Source organism: Hipposideros armiger, unplaced genomic scaffold (assembly GCF_001890085.2).
Source record: "Hipposideros armiger isolate ML-2016 unplaced genomic scaffold, ASM189008v1 scaffold_1, whole genome shotgun sequence".
Taxonomy (NCBI): domain Eukaryota; kingdom Metazoa; phylum Chordata; class Mammalia; order Chiroptera; family Hipposideridae; genus Hipposideros; species Hipposideros armiger.
Window position 1 is genome coordinate 6,280,691 of NW_017731351.1, and position 19,350 is coordinate 6,300,040.

The 19,350-nt window shown below is 45.2% G+C and overlaps 1 long non-coding RNA gene across 1 annotated transcript; it reads right to left on the bottom strand.

The window, feature by feature from the left end:
• Nucleotides 1-2,834: 2,834 nt before the first annotated feature.
• LOC109395978 (uncharacterized) lies at nt 2,835-18,120 on the bottom strand. Its single transcript, XR_002126767.1, has 5 exons — nt 17,927-18,120; nt 17,644-17,756; nt 14,052-14,210; nt 3,521-3,988; nt 2,835-2,969 (listed from the first exon to the last, which is right to left on the bottom strand). It is a non-coding gene; the product is annotated as an uncharacterized LOC109395978 (long non-coding RNA).
• Nucleotides 18,121-19,350: the final 1,230 nt, after the last annotated feature.

The window sequence follows — 19,350 nt, forward strand, 5'->3', positions numbered from 1 at the left end:
GTCTGGCTAAGACAGGGAGAGAAGAGTTGTGTCTGACACGGTTTACGAAGGGACCACTGTACTTATTCTAATAAGGTTGAAAATGAGACATGGGGCAAAGATCTCTTTATAGGGAATATCTGTGATTGTGATGGTTAATTTCATGTGTCAATTTGGCTAAGTCATGGTGCCCATAAATTTAGTCAAATGTTATTTTAGATGTGTCTGTGAACGTAGTTTTTTAGATGACATTAACAATTAAATTAGCACATTACTGGTACTCCATAACATGAGTGGGGCTCATCCAAGCAGTGAAAGACTTTAATCACAAAAGTCTGCCCTCCCCTGAAGAGGAGGGAAGTTGGCCAGCATACTACCTTGAACTTCAGCATCAACTCTGCCCTTGTCTCTAGATTGTCAGTCTGGGCCTTGCCAGCCTACACAATCACATGAGCCAATGCTTTAAAATAAATCTTTCTTTCTTTATACATGTACACATCCTATAGAGTCCTATTCTTTAGAGACTCTTGACCAATACACTGTCCTACATAAGCTTGGAAACTTCCCTGAGGAGTGAGTTCACGACATCTCAACACTGACTCTTCCCCCATTTTCCTTTCAGAGGCAGAACATTCTAATAGCTCTGTCTCCCCTGGAGAAAAATAATGGGAATTATCTATAGACAAGGAGAAAGGACAAATGAACCCAAACATAAAATTCATTTTGATAGACATTAACTTTGTAGGACAATATGTGATTTCTTTGCATGAATTAATGTTAATATCCCCCCAAAGTAAAAAGAAAAAAAATTTTTAAAGGAGGAGGTAGGGGAGAAGGAAGGGGAAAAGAAGAAAGGGCAGAAGGAGAACCAGGAGAAGACGAAGAAAAGAAATTATTAAAATGAACACTAGGTTAAAAAAAAAATCTAAAATGAAAAAAAGCATCCGTCCAGGATGAATCAATTCGTCGGCCAAGCCCTTTTCTAGTAAAATGATATTTAGTTGTAAGAAAAGCAACCACAAAGGGTTTTTTTCTTTTCTCGCTCTCTCTTAAAAAAATTTTTTTATTTAAGATTTGTACATTGTCTATTTCAGAGTCCCATTTAAACTTTCTATAGTGAATCATCTCCAAGGCAGCTTTTCTTAGTAATGGTAGTGAATCACTCTTTTAAAATGGTTTAAGTACTTAATGTTCCTTAGCATTCCCCACATAATAAATTTGCTACATGGCACTATATATAAATACAGCTAAATAGCATTATAAGATCATCATTTTCCATAGAACTGCATATTTAGAGGAGATATGAAATGATACTGTTGTATTGCTGACATTCCTGAAAACATCTTGGTAGTTGACAAGATCAGAAAGCAGATTAGCATGGCATAAAAAGCCCTGAACTACAAGTCAAAACACCTCGATTCTAGCTCCAGAGGTCACTATCAGGGTCATCTTAGGCAAAGCTATTCTGTATCTCTACACCTCAGTCATGACTTTATCCGTAATATCTGAACCGCATTATGAGCATTACATGAGAGAGATGATTTGTATGAGAGCGCTTGGTACGGAGAGGGATGCAGCCACACTGATGCCACGCAGGGAAGCGTGGAATCCGTCACGTTACACACAGTGAAAATGCAATGTGGAGGGGGTGCCAGAGCCAAGCGGACATCCAAGGGTCTTGCCCAGGAGCTCTGGGCTGATGACAGGTGGCATGAAGAACTGAGCGACTACTCCTGGGGAACAAGAAAGGCTTGTGACTGGGCCAGCCTGCTTTTCCCTCTATCTCAGGCTGGGGGAGGTGTGCGAGACATATACTGTGACTGAACAGAATGAGAGGGCACCACGGGAAGAGGCCACATGGCTCTGTTCTTATTGATGGCAGGTGGAGGAAGTGATCCCTTCCGGTGAGGGGGCCTCTGACCCGCAGAACCAGAGCATCCGGAAAGCTTGCTTCTAAGGGAGTGTTCCAGGTATTTCAGGAGCGCTGCCTTGGAAAGGATAACCCTGGTATCAAAAACCCAGGTGTGGATAAAATACACATTTCTCAGAATTGTTGGATCGTCCGTAAAGGACTTGGCACAGTGCTTGGTCTGTAGCTGGCCTTCACTGAACGAGCTGTCATTGTTTACTGTTCCCGTTATCATCATCATTAAATGGGAGGAGGAGGTGGGGAAATCAAAGCCCAAGACAGACGAGGACCCTCTCTGGATTATTTCTGAATCATTCTGGAAATGGTTCAGAAACATCTGGTTTTCTCTGGACGAGCAGAACATGTTTATAAAATGGACATGGCTGCGAGGATTCACCTGAATTATGTGAATGACAGCAGGGGGCGGGCAGGGAAGCGCTGAGGGGGGAAGCTCCCAGAGCTGCCTGGGTGGGGCGAGCGAGCCCCACAGCAGCCACGTGCGTCCCCGCTCCCGTGAGAGCCCGAGGATGGCACATGTGCGCATGGGAACGGTGAGTACATGACTACGTGAGAGCATTTAGACAGCTCTTAGATGCACTTACTTGTTCATTTTCGGTAGAAGTAACAGGAAGGGGATCTCAGGAGTCCCTCTACAGTCCAGGCACCAGCTTAGCACTTTCCCCACTTTAACTTAACACGCACGACCGCCTTCTAAGGCTGCGCCCTCCCTCCCATATGATGAATGAGGAGACAGGTGCAGACAGATGAGCGATTTTCCCAGCCGGGACTGAAATCAGCCCGCCCGCCACCCCGCTGCATGTTTTGTTCCCCACAACACGTCACTGTGACTGCGGGGTGGGGCCCCTTTCTGCGCGCTCCCCGCCCAGTGTCCATTATTTGCGGCGCTCTGCCGTCCAGCTGTCCGCTCGCCAGCACTGACCTGGGTTATTGGAAGGTTTCCTGGGAGCGTTGTTTACCGTTACGCTGGTGGAATCGCTTGCTGTCTCTGAGTGTGGCCAGTTCCCGTGACGGCACACAATTAGGCAGCCTGTGCTTCCTTGGGCCACAGCCACTTGTGACACTAAACAGAAGAAACAAAGGGAGATCGAGTACACAATAACGGTGCGAGTGTTAAATGCCCACAGTCAGAATTTCTTGGTTTATCCTCCACCCACCCCATCCCCCTCTCAAACGTGCCCTCTCCTTTGGTTGTTGTGTCTGCAGATTTCATACCTCAGACACCCACTACCATTAAGCATATTTCTTCTATTTTAAATTGGATATTTTTTCCTCATTTAAAATGATGTTATCTAAACCTAATAGGATGTCAAAATATTGACTGTAGTGCTGAAAATCTCTCCAACTCTGCATGCTATCAAAATGCAACTAAGCAGACAAAACTTCTTGTTAAGTTGGAAAGATTTATATCCTTTTTGAACTTAAAGAAGAAAGTTACATTGGGATCTTTATATTATTGTTTTTCATGAATTCTTGTTTCGACATTACAGAATTAGTTGGAAAGAAAGCATCCTTGAAGCACTCTGTCACTTCAAATATACTCATCTTTAATTAGAAATATTTCCAGTTAACTAAAATTAGGTCATACCAAACTTTCCAAAATATTACACTTACAATTTTTGGTTGACTTTTGACATGCCCGTCACATCTCTATCCAAAATGAAGACTCCTGACCATAAATTTCAGTAGTTTTTATTCAGAATCAAACTCTCACATTTACTGTAGCTCCCAGGGCTTCCTTTACATGTGCAACAAAGAATTACTTTTTGAGAGAAATGTTCAAGGAATGTATGAGTCGCTTTCCAGGCAATCACCCACTTCATTCTCTGACGGTTAGAAAGGAGTTCGAGCATTTCACAAGTAAAAACATCACTTGTTCTTATTGTCACAAAACTTGGATTTTGAGTGCGAAGGCTCAAAGCAGCAGAGCATGGTTGTAAAAGGTGTGATGCTAGAAACCATTCTGCCCGCCTTTCATTTCAGTGGCTTCCCACCACTTTTGTTCACTGCTGTTTTATGTGCTATAGAGGTGTCCGCCTTCACAACTTTCCATTTGCGTGGAATTCCATCTGTTTAATCAAACTGAAACAAATTGTAGTGTCAAGGTCCTTGTACCTTAAAAGATTTCCTTCCTATTATCTTGTTAACCCATTGCATCATTCAGAAGAATAAATACCCCAGCTCAGCACACAGGAAATGTAACAACAAAAAAAAGGAAATAGAGAATATTAAGATGTATGCATGTATGTATCACACACACATAGGCACACAAACAATATATGGCTTGTGTAACAGAAAAGTCAGTCATTTATTAAATACAAACAATGATATTTGCCTAGGGCATTGAAAATTATGAACCCTGCTAATTAAAATTTGGACTTTTCCCCTCACTTTTCAAAGACAATAGTAAGTAAGATATGATCCTGAATTGGTGGTAGAACTGTGCAGCAGGACTCCAAACTCACTCATGGCACAGTCCTGTGTGCAGAGAAAATGGAATTTGATTCTCTAGGGCTGATTTCATCCTCCTCATGAGCCCTGGTCTGAACTTCAACCTATTCAAACATGATACGATACCATCAATCAGAACTCATTTAAATGGCTTCTTTGGGGGTGATTCGGTCCTTCAGTAAATGCTTAGGCATTCGGAATTCTCTTTATCTCTGTTTCGGGGAGCAGCTGGGTATGTGAGGGGCTTTCCTGTGTTCTTTGGGGCATCCCTGGCCACACACTGGCTGCCCTGCCTCTGCCCCTTGGCGTGTTGCTGGTGGCTATTCTGAAGCCTGAGGCTGGCGTGACCAAGGATTCCCTCTGGTGACTTGGCCTCTGAAGGTTGGCTGCAAGCCGGCCTCGTAGCCACTTTGCTCTCGCCTGGGGTTTCCTGTCAAGAGGGACCGTGGCTTCCTTCTGCAGCCTTCCTCCTGCCAGCAGGAGCTTCTAAATGCTCTGTGCTGTGTGAGTGCCAAAGGCAGCTCAGGACGGCTCACTCGCACTCTGCCTGCTAGCCCAGCATGCACTGCAAGCCAGCCCTCTCCCACCGTCACAAACAGGAGTGGCTGCCCAGCCTCTCTAGCAGAGCTGTCCCCGCTGAGACTTCAGCCAAGGGGAGGCGGCCAGGAGCTGGGTCTGTCCTCACCCGCCCCTCTCCCCCCACCCATACCCGCTCGCATGTGCTTTTCACACTCCTCCTCCAGCTTTCTAATCCTCCTGTACACCAAACCTCAAGATCAAGTCACCAGATCAGCTTCTTCCCATATTAATAGGACAACCAAGACTTCAAAACTCGTTTTATTTTTCAACAAAATTGGGCTTTATCATCTGAAAAAAAAAATTCTAATTTGGTTTTCAGAAGGCAAGCAGTGAATCTTTCTCTTTGCACTCCTGCCACAGAAAGTTCCAATACACAAGCCTCCACCCACCCCACCCCAGCCTTCTCTGCAGGTCCCAAACAGGAAAGCCCAAGAACACATTTCCAAAAGACGTGCAGAAGGGGCTGCAATTTCAAGGGTCTCTCAGGTTAATAAACCAGAAAAGGGATCCCACCGTGTCCTGACAGTTAGCCAGCCTTAAAGCTGGGGAGGCCTCATGGTCACGGACTCATTCTCGCATCTACACGGACACAGTAAAAGAAGGCTGTGACACCTGATGGAACTGTTGTTTTTCACCTTATTTTACAGGATTGTTTCCTCTTTCATTTCCTATGTGGGCATCCTAAAATAGCTTCTGACCCTCTCCATGTTAATAAAATATGAGTTAGAGTTCATTTAGTCAAGAAGACTTAAAAAAAAATTCAAACTTCCACACTGTATTTGGGAGATGAGCTCAGACTTATCACTGAATTGAGATTTTGAATTCATTCTTCTGAACCCAATATGAAGATTTCGGTCAGTACACAAGACTCTGTATATAATTTCTTTGTTTAAAAAGGGGCCTATCAGAACAAAACTGCCATTTAATTGTCTATATAACTCTTGAACTCAGGAATTTTTAAAGGAGTTCCACGAACTCCCTGGAATCATACATAATATTCTGTGTCTACATTTTTATGGGAAAAAAAATCATAGCTTTCATCAACTCATCAAACTGGGGATTTTGATTCCCAAACAGATTTGGAATGTCTTCTGTGCTTTATACGTAATTATTGAATGGCCAGTTATTTGAGGAAAGAGATAAGTAGCTTGGAAAGGTTCTTATTATAAATGATTATTTTGTTAAAGGTAAATAACCATTGGCTGTATAAGTTTTCCTTCACAGAAGTTGTAAAATCAAGCGAAAGGACTCTCCTCCTCCCCAGCCCCTTCCTGACAACTGCACAGAGTGTAAGCTCCTTAGCCTGACACCAAATGCCCTTCACAGCCTGCCCAGCCTGTTCACTTTGTGCTCACCCTGCATTTCAGCCGAACCCTATTACTCATTTCCCTCTGAATCTCTTGTGCATTCGCAAGGCTTTCTGTTCAAAATTCCTTGGTCTGGCAAATTCCTACCTACGTGTCAATGTCTGTTCCCTCCCCGTTGGATAGTTAGTCACCATCAGAGCACTCTACGTCCATCTGCTAGAACAGTTAACACTCTAGATGGCAAAGGGTATTTCCATGTCCTTTTCCACTATCCACAGTGAATATCATGATAGCTGGGACAATATCATATTCATCCCATGTCCCCAGGACTGAGACAGTGCCTGGCATAGAGGCGAGACTCAGCAAATTTCGGTTCAATGAATAATAAAACAAGAGGCCTCGAGAGAAGCAGTAAAGGACTGTGGCAGAGAACGGGGGAGGAGGCTCAGCATTTGGACCAAGAGACGTGAATTCACCATATTCTTATGAAACGACCTAAAATGATACCTCATTGTCCCAGCAAAGGTCTTCACACGCCAGCTGGAAAGAGGGGCAAGTGATGGCAGCCAGGCTTCAGGCCAGGGAGAAGCCTCCTGCTGCAGGAGGCCCGCGTTACATCAGGGATCCTGGAGTACCTTAGCGTGTACTGTCCCCCGCTTGTCTTTCCTGCCTGCTCCCACTGCATTCCCTGTCACTGCATCATAGCCCAGCCCTCTCCATCACACCCCTACACATCTCTGTTCAAAAACGGGCTCGTGAAGAGGACCAGGACCTAGATGATTACAGTCGAGGTGGACAGCTCTGGGTGCTCTTTAAGAAGCCAGTGTTACAAGGACCTGCATGTAGGAGTTTACAGCTTGCAAAGCACTGTCACATCGTCACATGTGTCATCTCATTTGATCTTGGTTTGGACGTAGTTTTCGCAGGTAAGCAAATGGTGGAAAAACACACAATAACTTAAAGCATGGAAGGTAAGGCGCCAGGGTGAGCCCAGCCTGGAGCAAGGTCTTTAGCTCTATTTGCACTTGGAGCTCATGTTGGAAAACCAGGTGGAGCTAGATGGTGGGGTCCACAGGAAAACCAAATATTCATCAAAGCGTTTTTGCTGTTCCAAAAGTAACACAGACAGTAAAAGAAATAAAACATATAAAGGCCATGCCATGAAACAGAAATGCAGCCTTCCCTATTCCAGCCCCAGCACCCCATTCCTCCTCTCCAAGGTAACCACCATGAAAAATATCTCATGTGTCCTTCCAGAAATGTCCTCATGCGTACAGGTGAATACATACATATGTGTTAGAGAAAACCTTATATATAAGTGTGTACAACTAGAAATATGCTATAGATATACATTTATGTACAAATTATAAGACCATTAAAACATAAAAATATAAAATCATGTGTGTATATATAGTATCTAAAATCCTACTTATGAGTTATTTGCATATATGTGTATGTATATACACGTGTGTTTATACACACACATATGTACATATACAGTCAACTCTGGGACCTAGCACTGTTAGGGGCCTGGCTGGTGGTGAGGCTGGTGATATTGTTTCTGATGGTATGCCAAATCTAAGGAAGTGAGTCAGCAGCAGTTTTTTTGTTGGTCGAGAAGGTAGCTCTTTATGCAGTGCCAGATGTCCTGCTGGCCCAGAGTGGTTTGGCCAGTCGTCTTCCCTAGGAAGCTGGTTGTGGGTCCCCTTCTTTAGTGACCCTCAGAAATTGCTCTGCTGTGACAGCAACTGCTTGTGACCATTTGCGCTCCAAGGCCGATCTGCTGGTTCCTTTGAAACACGCTCCAGGGGGTTGTCCAGAGTGGTGGTTGACTGTGTATTGATCTACCCGACCTCCCTGCCAGCAATTGGGGGTGAGGAAAATGTCTCAGTCTCATTTGTGGCCCCACAGAGACCCCCTGGGTCCACGAGTGTCGGTTGAACAGATCTGGAGCTGTAACTGGCACTTAACGCAACATCTCACCTGCCAAGCCCCACAGGGCCTGGAGGAGAGGTAGACGCCCTTTCTTACTGCGTCATTATTAAGAGCACCTGTCTTCTAGATACCATTGGAAGCAGATACTTGTCTCCAGGGCTTCTCTTTTCCTCGTCTGTCCTCTTACACTTTCAAACTGCTGAACCAAAACAAGCCATTTGGTGATATTTCTGTGTTTGGCAGCTGGGTTATTGGGTGGGGGTTGTTTATGTTCTGAAATATCCATGCAGAATACATGGCATGCATCAGCTGGGGGAGAGGAGTGTGACAGGTACACCTACGCTCTGATAAAGTTCCAGCTGGAAGAGCTGTTACACTTACCCTATGTCTGGAGAGAGAGCAGAAGTTACAGGGATATGGATTTTTACCCAATTTAAGGAAGAGCTTTCTAATATCAAGTTTTCACAAAAATGGAATGGACCCACTGTGTAAGGTGGTAAGGTCTTTAGTACTGGAGAGATTTGAACCATCCTGGATAGAAGAATGTCTCAAGAGGTTTTCGAGTTCCCTGACATCTCTGGAGAATCTGATCCCATAGCTAGCTGATGTCTAAGGCTGCACCGTCCAGCCAAACTTTCCGCAGTGAAGGAAGTGTGCTGTATCTGCCCTGTCCCAATGGCAGTCATGACCACATGTGCCTACTGAGCACTTGAAATGCAGCTGGTGTGGCAGAAGACTGAATTTTTTATGTCATCTATTTCTAGTTAATTTCAATTTAAAAAGCCAGATGTGGTGAAATGGCTTCTAGATGCTCCCAGCTCTGAATCCTATGCTGTTTCTTTAGCTCTTATCATCATCTATCACATTGTCATCGCATACACTGTCCTGGACACTGTATATAAAATTGCTCTGTTTAGAAGGTGGTCTTGCTTTACAGAAATTAGCTCCTGAGAGAGAAGTAGAACCCATTTAACAATATGGATGTGGAATGAAGAATAAAAATAGCAAATAAACTACTGCCAAACTGGAAAGTGCACACAGCCAGACGACCTACTATGCGGCCACAATGAAAACACTGGTGTTTCTAACAGGCCTGAAGGTGTGAAGAGCCCCTGCTGCGGGGGTGGAGGGGCGCAGCTCTGAGCCCAGTGCCCCTCCCCCCCACGTGCTGTGGCCTGAACCGAGGCTGCTTCCCACTGCACACGCTCCACGGGCTGCTGGGTTTTCTCTTCTATGTTTTAAGAGCGATAGAGATTTAGAGCAATGTGAGAAAGTAACCTCAAGCTTCATGTTACTTCAACAGAAAGAGGAAGTTGTTTGAATTCGAATTTATCATTTCAGATCAGGAAGAGGCCTCAGAGATTATATAATCCAGTCTCTGTATTTTACAGAGAAGAAAACCAAAGCCCAGGGCCCAGAAAAGGCTGGTGACTTGCTAAGGCCATGTGGTTATTTAATAGTGGAAGACTGCATTCGTGTGAAACAGTTGACATGTCGTAAATGACCAATAGTTACCCATGGAACACGTAACCTTTTTCTTAAAAACGAAAGGAAAACCGTGCTTCCCAAGAGCTGATGAGAGCCGTTGCCAGCAGCTTGCTGGTGGCATATTTCACTCCTCGCCTGCTTCCCTGAGAGGGACAGAGGCCTTTGCCTGGCATCAGTGTGGTGACTGTGTGCTGACCTGGGCTCAGGCCGCATCTCCCCAGGCCTGGTCCAGCGAAACGCTGCCACATGCTCAGGGTCTGCTCCGGAGCCACCCTCCCTCCAGACCAGGCTCTCCGCAGCAGTTCCCCAGAAGCCGCTCTTCCCCTCAGTTCACTGAACATCCTTGTATGTCCCCTAGAGAATGGCAAAATCTAAACAAACAAGTGCTATTTTCAGTGTGTCTTCCTGAAAACCAAGCTTCACCCACATGAAACCAGCTAGCATGCTTCAAATGCAGAAGGCTTCTAGGTACTTTCTGAGTTTGCTCTGACTCATGTCTTACCTACATATTTATCCTCAATTTAAAAATCAAATCAAATCAAATAAAGCAGAGAAATGAGGGCTCTCTTTCAATGTAAAACTATTTGATGCTTCCCACACCCTCAATTTTCTCCATTACCTCGCAAAACTTTTTCTTTTTCCCTTGAAATGGGTATAGAATTCAGATAACTAACATATCTGGAAGATTATTTGGGGAGCATTCAGACTTTAGAAGTTAGCAATTTAATACAAGGTACTGTCACGTCAAGTGCTGTGATCTAATCAGACCTCTTTCCATAATGACTAACAGAGTTTTGTGATGTCACTTGCCTATACAAAAACTATAATTGGCTTCCTAATGGGATCCCTTCAGATTAAATATGGCCTCCTAAGCTTGGGAGCCTGTCATTAATGTTTTCTTTCCCTCTGCCTATGAAAGAAACTACACCGGTAATTCGGCCCCAGCCGAACTCCAACACATTCCGCCCCCTTTGCAGCCAGGCTGTTCTCCTCACCACGCACCCGCCCCACTAGTCTCGTTCACAGTCCCCTTCGTGCCTTCCTTGCCGGCAGTTCCACACCTCACTGCCTGTCCGCCAAGAACGGGCTTAAAGCTACTTCTCGCCTAGAAATCTTCCCACCTAAGCCCAGATAACAGCTGTTCTAGCACTTGTTTATTCTGAGAGTCACTCCATGTTTTGTTTTGCATTACTTCTATGCAAAAAGCTGCAAACTATAGACACAGGGAGATGGGGGTGGAGGCAGACCACACACACACACCAGCTGCGCCCCCCCCCCCCCCCCGTCATTCTCCACATCAGGACGGAGGTTCAGAGTGGCTGGGTGATATGTGCAAGACCACACAGGACGAGAAGCCACGTGTCTAAGACCACCGTGTAGCTCACCACACCACACCACACCACGCTGCCTTTCAGATTCATATCTGGGTCGTACTAAACACTGAGAAAAATGTAAACAGTGTTATATAACACATACAGAAAAATCCATAACTTCATTACTGTAATGCTTATGTTTCCATTACTAAAAATCATGGCTGTGGCACAGACCACTGGACCATGGTCCCCAGTCTTCCCAGCAGTGACACACAACCACAAGGCTGAGCTCTGGCCAGTGGGGTGGGTATGGGAGTGACATATGCAGCTGCAGGCCTGGCCCATGGAAGCCCTCTCCTCTCACTGGGCTGGTGAGTGCTGGGCTCCAGGGTGAACTTGGAGGCCAGAGCTGAAGACGGTGGAGTTGGTAAATGGACGACGCTTTCTCCCAAATCGCCACTTGGAAGAGAGCTGCCTGGTGATTCTGAGCACCCACTTTGAACTGTGGCATGAACATGAAACTGTGATGTTGTTAGAAAGAGACTGGGTTAAGCCACTGAGGTTTTGGCTAGCATTTATTCGAACTAATATATAATACATTTGTCAATTTAATTCTTATAATGCCCTATGAATGGGATATTATCTCCATTTTATGAATGGAAAACCAAGAACGAAAGTGGTCATACTTCTCACATGAGGCACAGCCAAGATTTGAACGCATTCCCATGCCTCTCAGAGGTTCCTGTGATGAAGATTCAACTGAAGGACTCCCACAGATATGAACCATTTTATGCATCAACTCTGCCCACCACCAACAGGTGGCAGTAGTGGCTGCCTACTGACTGTCACTGAATTGATGAACAAATGGATTTAGGGATGTCATGAAATGAAATATAGCCTGTCAGTGCAGAGAGGAGTTTCTAGGAGCTCGGCTACCTTTCCTCTGCCGAGGAATAATTTTAGCTTCTTGAGGATTATCATTGCAAGTTACTCAAACTCCTGGGCCTTCTAATTCTCTCCTTTGAAAAGGAGGAAATGGGCCTAGAATCTGATAATCAATACATTCCCCTCAGACTCTGATGGTCCATTGTGCGCACGTGAAAAAACCCGAACTGCTGACCTTGTAAAGAGATGCTAAGCTTACAATTCACACTGGGCTGTCCCCGTCTCCCTAGGAGAGACACGCAGGGTAGTAAGTTAGAGTGTGGTTACTCTCCACAGTGTGAAAACAGGCTAAAGCTAATGCCAAATTTAAACCAACCAACCTCCCTCCCTCCCTTTCTTTTCTTCCTTTCTTTTCTCTATATTTAAATTTTTTCTCCAATTATATAATTGCATAATCAAACTAATGTTGAGAAAAAGGAATAAGACCCACAGACACTCAAAACTGAGCAAGCGATGTGCAGGACACGTTATAAAGAAGGAGGCAGAGGAGCAGAATGGCTGACGCTAGGCTCTGGGTCACAGCCGTCCTGGGTTCAAAGCTGGGCTCCACCACTCACTTACCGTGTGGCCTCACGTAAGTTTCCAAACCTCCCGGGGCCTCAGGTCCCCTTCTGTGAGAAGGAGGGAAGGTAATACATCTAAACACAGGGCTTTGTGAGGATTAGAGCCAGGGCCTGGAGATGGGATGGTGGGAACGGGGAAGGTGACATACATGACTGCATTATAATGGCTTCCGTTGAGAATAAAATCAGAAACAGCAGTTGTATGCTAATTATTTTCTCTCACTTGTCACATTAACCTGAGCTATTTCCTGGTGTGTATGCAGCTTGGCTGCGCTAGCTCATCGTTCCTTCCTCAAAACAGAAGTCACATCTCTTTATTCTGCAGCACGTCTGGCTCCTGGGCAGGGAGAATGTAAGTTAGGCAGTGCTTCCTGCGTACAGGAGTTTCAACACGCTCGGTCTCGAAGTGTTCCACTTCAGCTTTCCAGAGCAGGGCTGACACCACGGCTGCCCACAGGAGGAGAGCGGGTCTGTCAGGTGGGGCGCCTGCCGTGCTGCTGTGAAACTGCAGACCTGTGGACCATCACTCTCCTGACCACTGAGGCAGCCGCTCGCCACGCGTGGCTATTTCAGTGTACGTGAATCAAGAGTAAATACCATTAAAAACACACTTCTTCACACAACCACATTTCAGGGGCTCACTAGCCACAGGGGGCCAGGGCTGCCCCATGGAGCGGTGTGGGCAGAGTGCGTCCCTCGCTGCTGAGTTCTGTGGGACAGCGCTGCTTGAGGGCCCCAGAGTCCCTGAGAGCTGGAGAAAGATCATCCAGGCTCAGGGCCTTCTGGCTCAATTTCCTTTCTCATTATTTATTCAAAAATTATTACATGCCAACTGTGTGACGTACTAACAGTTACCATTTATTAAGCATTGAGTATGTGCACGACGCAATGCTAAGCCCTCTGCACACATAATCTATCCAATTCTCATGCTCCGAAAGGTGGCATTATTAACTATTGTAATAGCTATTCCTGATAATTACATCAATTATAATTATTATGAATTAATTGTGATTAGCTTGCTTTTTAGGAGTGAGGAAACAGGCTCAGAAAGCATGACTTCCTTGCCTGAGACTTCACAGCTGGGGCTCAGATTCAGCATTTATCTGGCTCCGCGGGTCCCGGGCTTAACCACCACGCCCCGCTGTCCCCTTCTCGCGCCTCTCTAAGGCACACTTTGGGAGCTATGGAGACATGTAAACATGCGAAACAGTCACTACCTTCAAAGCCTTTCAATCTAGTGTGGGAAATCAATGGACGGAAATGTATATAACTATAATTACGTCTAGTTCTGTTCAAGCTCTGTTCAGGAAGGATAGACGTGGTAAAAAGAAATATGGACTGGAGATAGAAAAGCCAGTTATGAGGCCATTACATCAGTCAGGACATAATGGGATACAGGAGCTGAAGAGTAGAGATGGTGGAAATGAACAGCCATAAAGCAAGCACAGCCAGTATTCAGGGACCACTGGATTTGGGGAGAAAGAAAAAGGCCAGGCACCAAGATGACCCTGCCCCACAGTGAACCTCGCCTCCTGGTACCCACGGCTTGGCAAGTCCCTCTCACCTTAGAGCTGGCCTGTGTGACCAGCCGGACAAGGCGGCGGCGATGGCATGTGACTGCTAAGGCTAGGTCATAAAAGGCAGTGCGCTTCCAGCTGCTCTCTTGGTTTGCTCTCTGTGGGAGGCCAGAGCCATGATGGCAGGGAGGCTGCACGGGGTGAGCCTGTGAGACACAAGACGTGATTATTTGTGTTTTTAGCTGCCGAGTGTTGGAGTGATTTGCTATGTAGCGATAGAGAGCTCACAGAGGAGGCATCTGATTACTCTGGGATGTTTAAGCTTGGGTGATGCTGGAGCTTATTATCCATTTCCCTTCCTTTCAGAACAGAATCCATATAAGCAAACCACTGTGTGACCCAATCCCATATGGACTTTCATTGAAAAAAAACAGCTGTCTGGGATCTGAACAGTGGATAAACAGTATTTAAACCTTTGCGACGGTCTCTGCTGAATGTGCTGTAGGGAGACTGCTTTAAAACTCTTAGCTAATGGGGCTGTGAAGTATATATAGCACAGGGGAGATAGTCAATAATCTGGTAATAATTATGGATGGTGCCAGGTGGTACCAGATTAATCATGGGGTCACTGTGTAAATTATATAAATGTCTAATCACTGTGCTGTACGCCTGAGACTAACACAAAATAACACTGAATGTCAACTGTAATTGAAAAATAAAAACAACAACAAAAAAACCCACTTAGCTAAATTTCTTTAAAATTTCATTTCCCCATCTTACCCTCAATATTGCCTTGATACCAAATTAACTCCAAAATTTATCTTAAAGATCTTCTCAAAACACTGCACTGTGAATTCAAGCCAAGCAGGCTTTTGCTGCTCTCTTTCTTTGACCAGAGTTTTATTGTGAAGATCCATATTAACCTCCGCTGTCCCATCTGCTCATGATTCGCATTCTGTATAACAAAGGGGACCCCAGGAACCATCCCAAAGCAAAATGTCCTCTTTAAGAGGGGAAGGGTGGAGAAGAGAGCGAGAGGGCCCATATTTCATATGAATAAGCCAACAAAAATACGGTGCAGTTTTCTTTTCACACGTCTGCTCACCAAAGAAACCGCTCAGGAGGAAGCCAGGTTCAGGCCAGTCCACTGACTGTGACCCTGAAGAGGCTGAACTGCTGTTCAGTATCTCAATTAACTCACTTGCAAAACGATGAGATCTACTTGCCGGCTTGTGGGAGGGTAAAATGAGTGAAAGCAACTCAGGCAGTGCCCGCCATGTTGGAAGCCTTCACAAGCTATTAAAGTCCAATATACCTGAATTATGGGCAATTCAGTGTCTTTACGTGTTATACAAAGGCTAACTGATTTCAGACGCCGGTACTTGACACACTTCTAAAACACGCTCTGTTTGCCTCCTTTGATATTTTGCGCTAGCTTCTTCTATTGGGTTGTCGGAAAAGTCATGACGTGTGTTTGCAACAGATGGCACCAGTTCATTTTTGGAATTACTAGTGTCATTCGCATCTATGTTATTCCTACGTCATTTGACAGCTGACAGTTCTAGCTTCATTCTAAAAACAAATTGAGTGATTTGGTTGAGTTTTGGAGATTTTACAACATGATAAAGATGGAAGACTGAACTGTGCATTTTTTGCCATATTTTACTGCTTTACTTTCATAAAGGGAAGAACACGTGTCACGCTTGTGAAAAGTTGCATAAAGTTGACAGTGACAATGCTCTACAAGGACGTCAGTGCCAACGATGGTTCACAAAATTCCGTGCTGGTGATTTTGATCTCAACAATGCTCCTCGGTCAGGGAGGCCCCCAAGGTTGATGACGACAAAATAAAGGCATTGATTGAGTCAAACCCACGTTACACGACACAAGAGATTGCAGAAACATTAAACATCCATCATTCAAGCATTCACAACCACCTGAAGAAGCTGGGATACATAAGCAAGCTCGATATTTGGATTCCGCTGAACTCAAAAAAGTTTATTTGATGGCACGTAAAAACATCTGCAATATGCTCATTACATGTTAGGAAAACAATCCTTTTCCGATGCGACTGATAACTGGTGATGAGAAGTGGATTGTTGACAACAATGTGGTGTGCAAACGGTCTTGGACCTGATGTGATGATTCGCCTCAAACCACATCGAAAGCAGACATTCATCAGAGGAAGGTTATGCTCTCAGTGCAGTGGGATTTTAAAGGTGTTGTGTTTTTCAAGCGCCTACCAAGGAACCAAACAATTTGAATGTGTACTGTTGGCAATTGGACAGTTTTAATGAATCCATCATCCAGAAATGTCCAGAGCTTGTTAATTGTAAAGGAGTTGTGTTCCATTGTGACAATGCGAGACCACACACAAGTATGGTCACCCATCAAAAATTACTGGAGCTTGGATGGGATGTGTTGCCACACCCACCATAGTTGCCTGACCTTGCACCGTCAGACTTCCACTTGTTTCATTCTCTTCAAAACTCCTTGCGTGGTATAACGTTCAATTCAGATGAGGCTGTACATCAGCACCTTGTTTAGTTGTTCGCAAATAAAGACAGGTCCTTCTAAGAATGAGGAATTATGAAGCTCACTGAAAGATGGCAAAAGGTTATCGAACAAAACGGGCAATATATCATTAATTTTTGTTCTTTATATAAATAAATGACCTTTGAAAAACATAGACAAAATACGGCATGACTTTTCCGACAATCCAATATCATTGTTAGGACAACAAGGTGGCTGTAATCTTGGTGTGGCATTGAATAGCGTCCATCACCTCTGGACACAAAAGCTGTAGGCACTTTAATTCTGATTTATGTCATGTCAAACATGGCAGATAACTTCTTTTCCTATCTTTCTGCATATTTGTTTCTGATTCTGAATATATAGGAAAGTCCATTAGACTACAAGTGCTGAACCTCACTATCTCGTATAAGCATTCGATTCAAGTCCGCAACTATATTTTGAGCCCCTACTATGTGCCACAGTTCTAGGCACTTTGGTTGCATCGATGTACAGAAAGCCAAAGGTACCTGCCTCATGGAGCGTCATGCTAGCGGGAAAATACAGAAAATAAACAACAAACACAGCATAAAAATAAATTATACAGAGTAGTAAAAATGCTAATTACAATAAAAAAAGAAAATCTAGAGTAAGGGCGATGAGAAGTGAGGTGGCAGGGGGAAGTATGCTATCTGGGGAGGCTGTCAGGGTAGTCTCATAGAGAAGGTCAGATCTGTAAGATGTCTTGACGTGAGGAAGTTGGTCAAATGTTCCAAGCAAAGGGAACAGCTGGTGCACAGGCCCTGGGGAGGGACAGCAAGGAGGCCAGATCTCTGGAGGAGAGTGAGAGCCAGAGATGTAATGGGGACTATTGTGTATGGGGCCTTTCTGGCCACTGCCAAGACTCACTCTTACCCTGAGGGAAAACCAAACCACGGGGGGATTTTGGCAGAGAAGGGACATAATCTGACATATTTGAAAAGCATTCCTATGGCTGCTGAGTGTGGTGAATCACTGCAGGAGGCGAGGGTGGGAGCAGGGCTGCCATGTAGGAGGCGATGCCATACTCCAGGCAGAGACGGGAGCAGGGGAGGCGGTGAAGAGGGTCAGATCACACACAGGTCTTACCTTTCTCAGGAGCGTTGCAACTCCATTCGCGCCTCATTAAAATGCTGCAAAAAGTCTTCTGTGGTGGATGGACATGCACGCATTCATTTGCTCTCTAGTTTTGTAGCTTTTCCCTAGTTTAAAAACAAACAAACAAAATACCCTATTGATTCTCAGATAACACCCAGCTGACGAAACAACTTTGTGATACTCCAGGAACAAAGTTTTAATGTATTATCTTACATACTGAGAAAATGCTCATTCGCTCTAAAGGTCATTTCCCATCCATTCGGAAAAAAACTACCTTTAAACAGGCACCACGGTTGTGAGTTACGCCTCCAACCTTCAGTTCTGATCTGAGATTAGGCCAAATACAGAGCTGCTCGTCCTAGCACAGCCCTGGAAGCTCCCTCTGCTTCGCAGCACAGAAGCATGAAACCATGGTAGCCAGAGTAACTGATGGGCAGGAGAAAGCTAAGGAGGCCACCACAAGCCTCAACAATGGATCCTGCAAATACACCGGACATTTGAAATTGCATTAGTTATTTCTTCTTAGTCATTTTCCCGACCTTCAAGAAAAGGAATAAAAGAATGGTGAGAACTTCCTTCCACTGCCACCACTTCTCCCAAAATGCAGCACCAAGTTTAGTCTCCTTGAGGTCACAGGGCCACCCTGCTATGCAAATCTTCCCTATTTATTAGAATTGTTGGGGCTGTCTATAACAGGCACATAGAAAAGAGAATAAAAATATCAAGCCAACTACAAATGCATTGTGAAGGAGTTACATTCATATAGACCTAGGATAAACACTTCTGCCTCCTCCTCTGAGGACAGTGGTGATCGGTAAGGCCATCTCTACATGACTCTTTTCGCACAGCCAGAGCAGTAAAGCAGATGACCATGTGACCTGGAGGTGGAAGCCTTGATGAAAGTCAGCTGGGCTGGGAATGAGAGCTTCTCTACATTTCTGGGTTCTCTAGAGGAATGCAATGCTTCTTCCATTTTTCTAAGAGCCGTTACGGGAGCCGCTTCAAGTGCTTTAGGTGTGTGTCTTTAGCTGTCGTCTGGACATTCTTCGTACACGCCCATCCAGTTCACCTTCCAAGCCAGAGACCTGGAAACTTGCCATCATTTCCTTCCTTTCCTCCCTGTATCGGTCAAGGTTCCCTCGGAGGAGCAGAACCACTATGGACATTATGGACTAAGGGATTCACTATAGGAATTAGACCTCACACCATTATGGGAGAAGCCAGGGAAGTAAAGGCCTGAAATGACCAGAGAAGAATCACCTGCCAGCCAGCTGCTGGAGTGGAACTACGAAGGAGGCTTTGTGGAAGTCTGTGGGAGGGTCTCATGGCAACCGACTCTGAATCCCATGGGCCACCAGGTGTGTTAGGCCTGGGGGCACTCCGGCGGTCAGGAAGGAAAGCTGGACATCCTTAAGGAAGACTGAGGAAAACCTAGAGTCACAAGGATACACTGGAACCTACAGGAAGCACTGGAACTCATGTCTGTCTCACCGCATGTCACCCTGATGACCAGCACGAGAAGCTGGCACCCCGACTCTGAGAGCTGCTCCCGTGCCCAGCTCAGCCCCTGGAAAGACCTAAGGAGGAGACGGGTGAGAGGCAGACAAGCTGAGGGCCAGTGCTGCCCGGGGAGCCGGCAGATCCCTGACATGATGGCTGCTACGTCACTTCCACTTTCCAAAACATACCCAGAGAAGG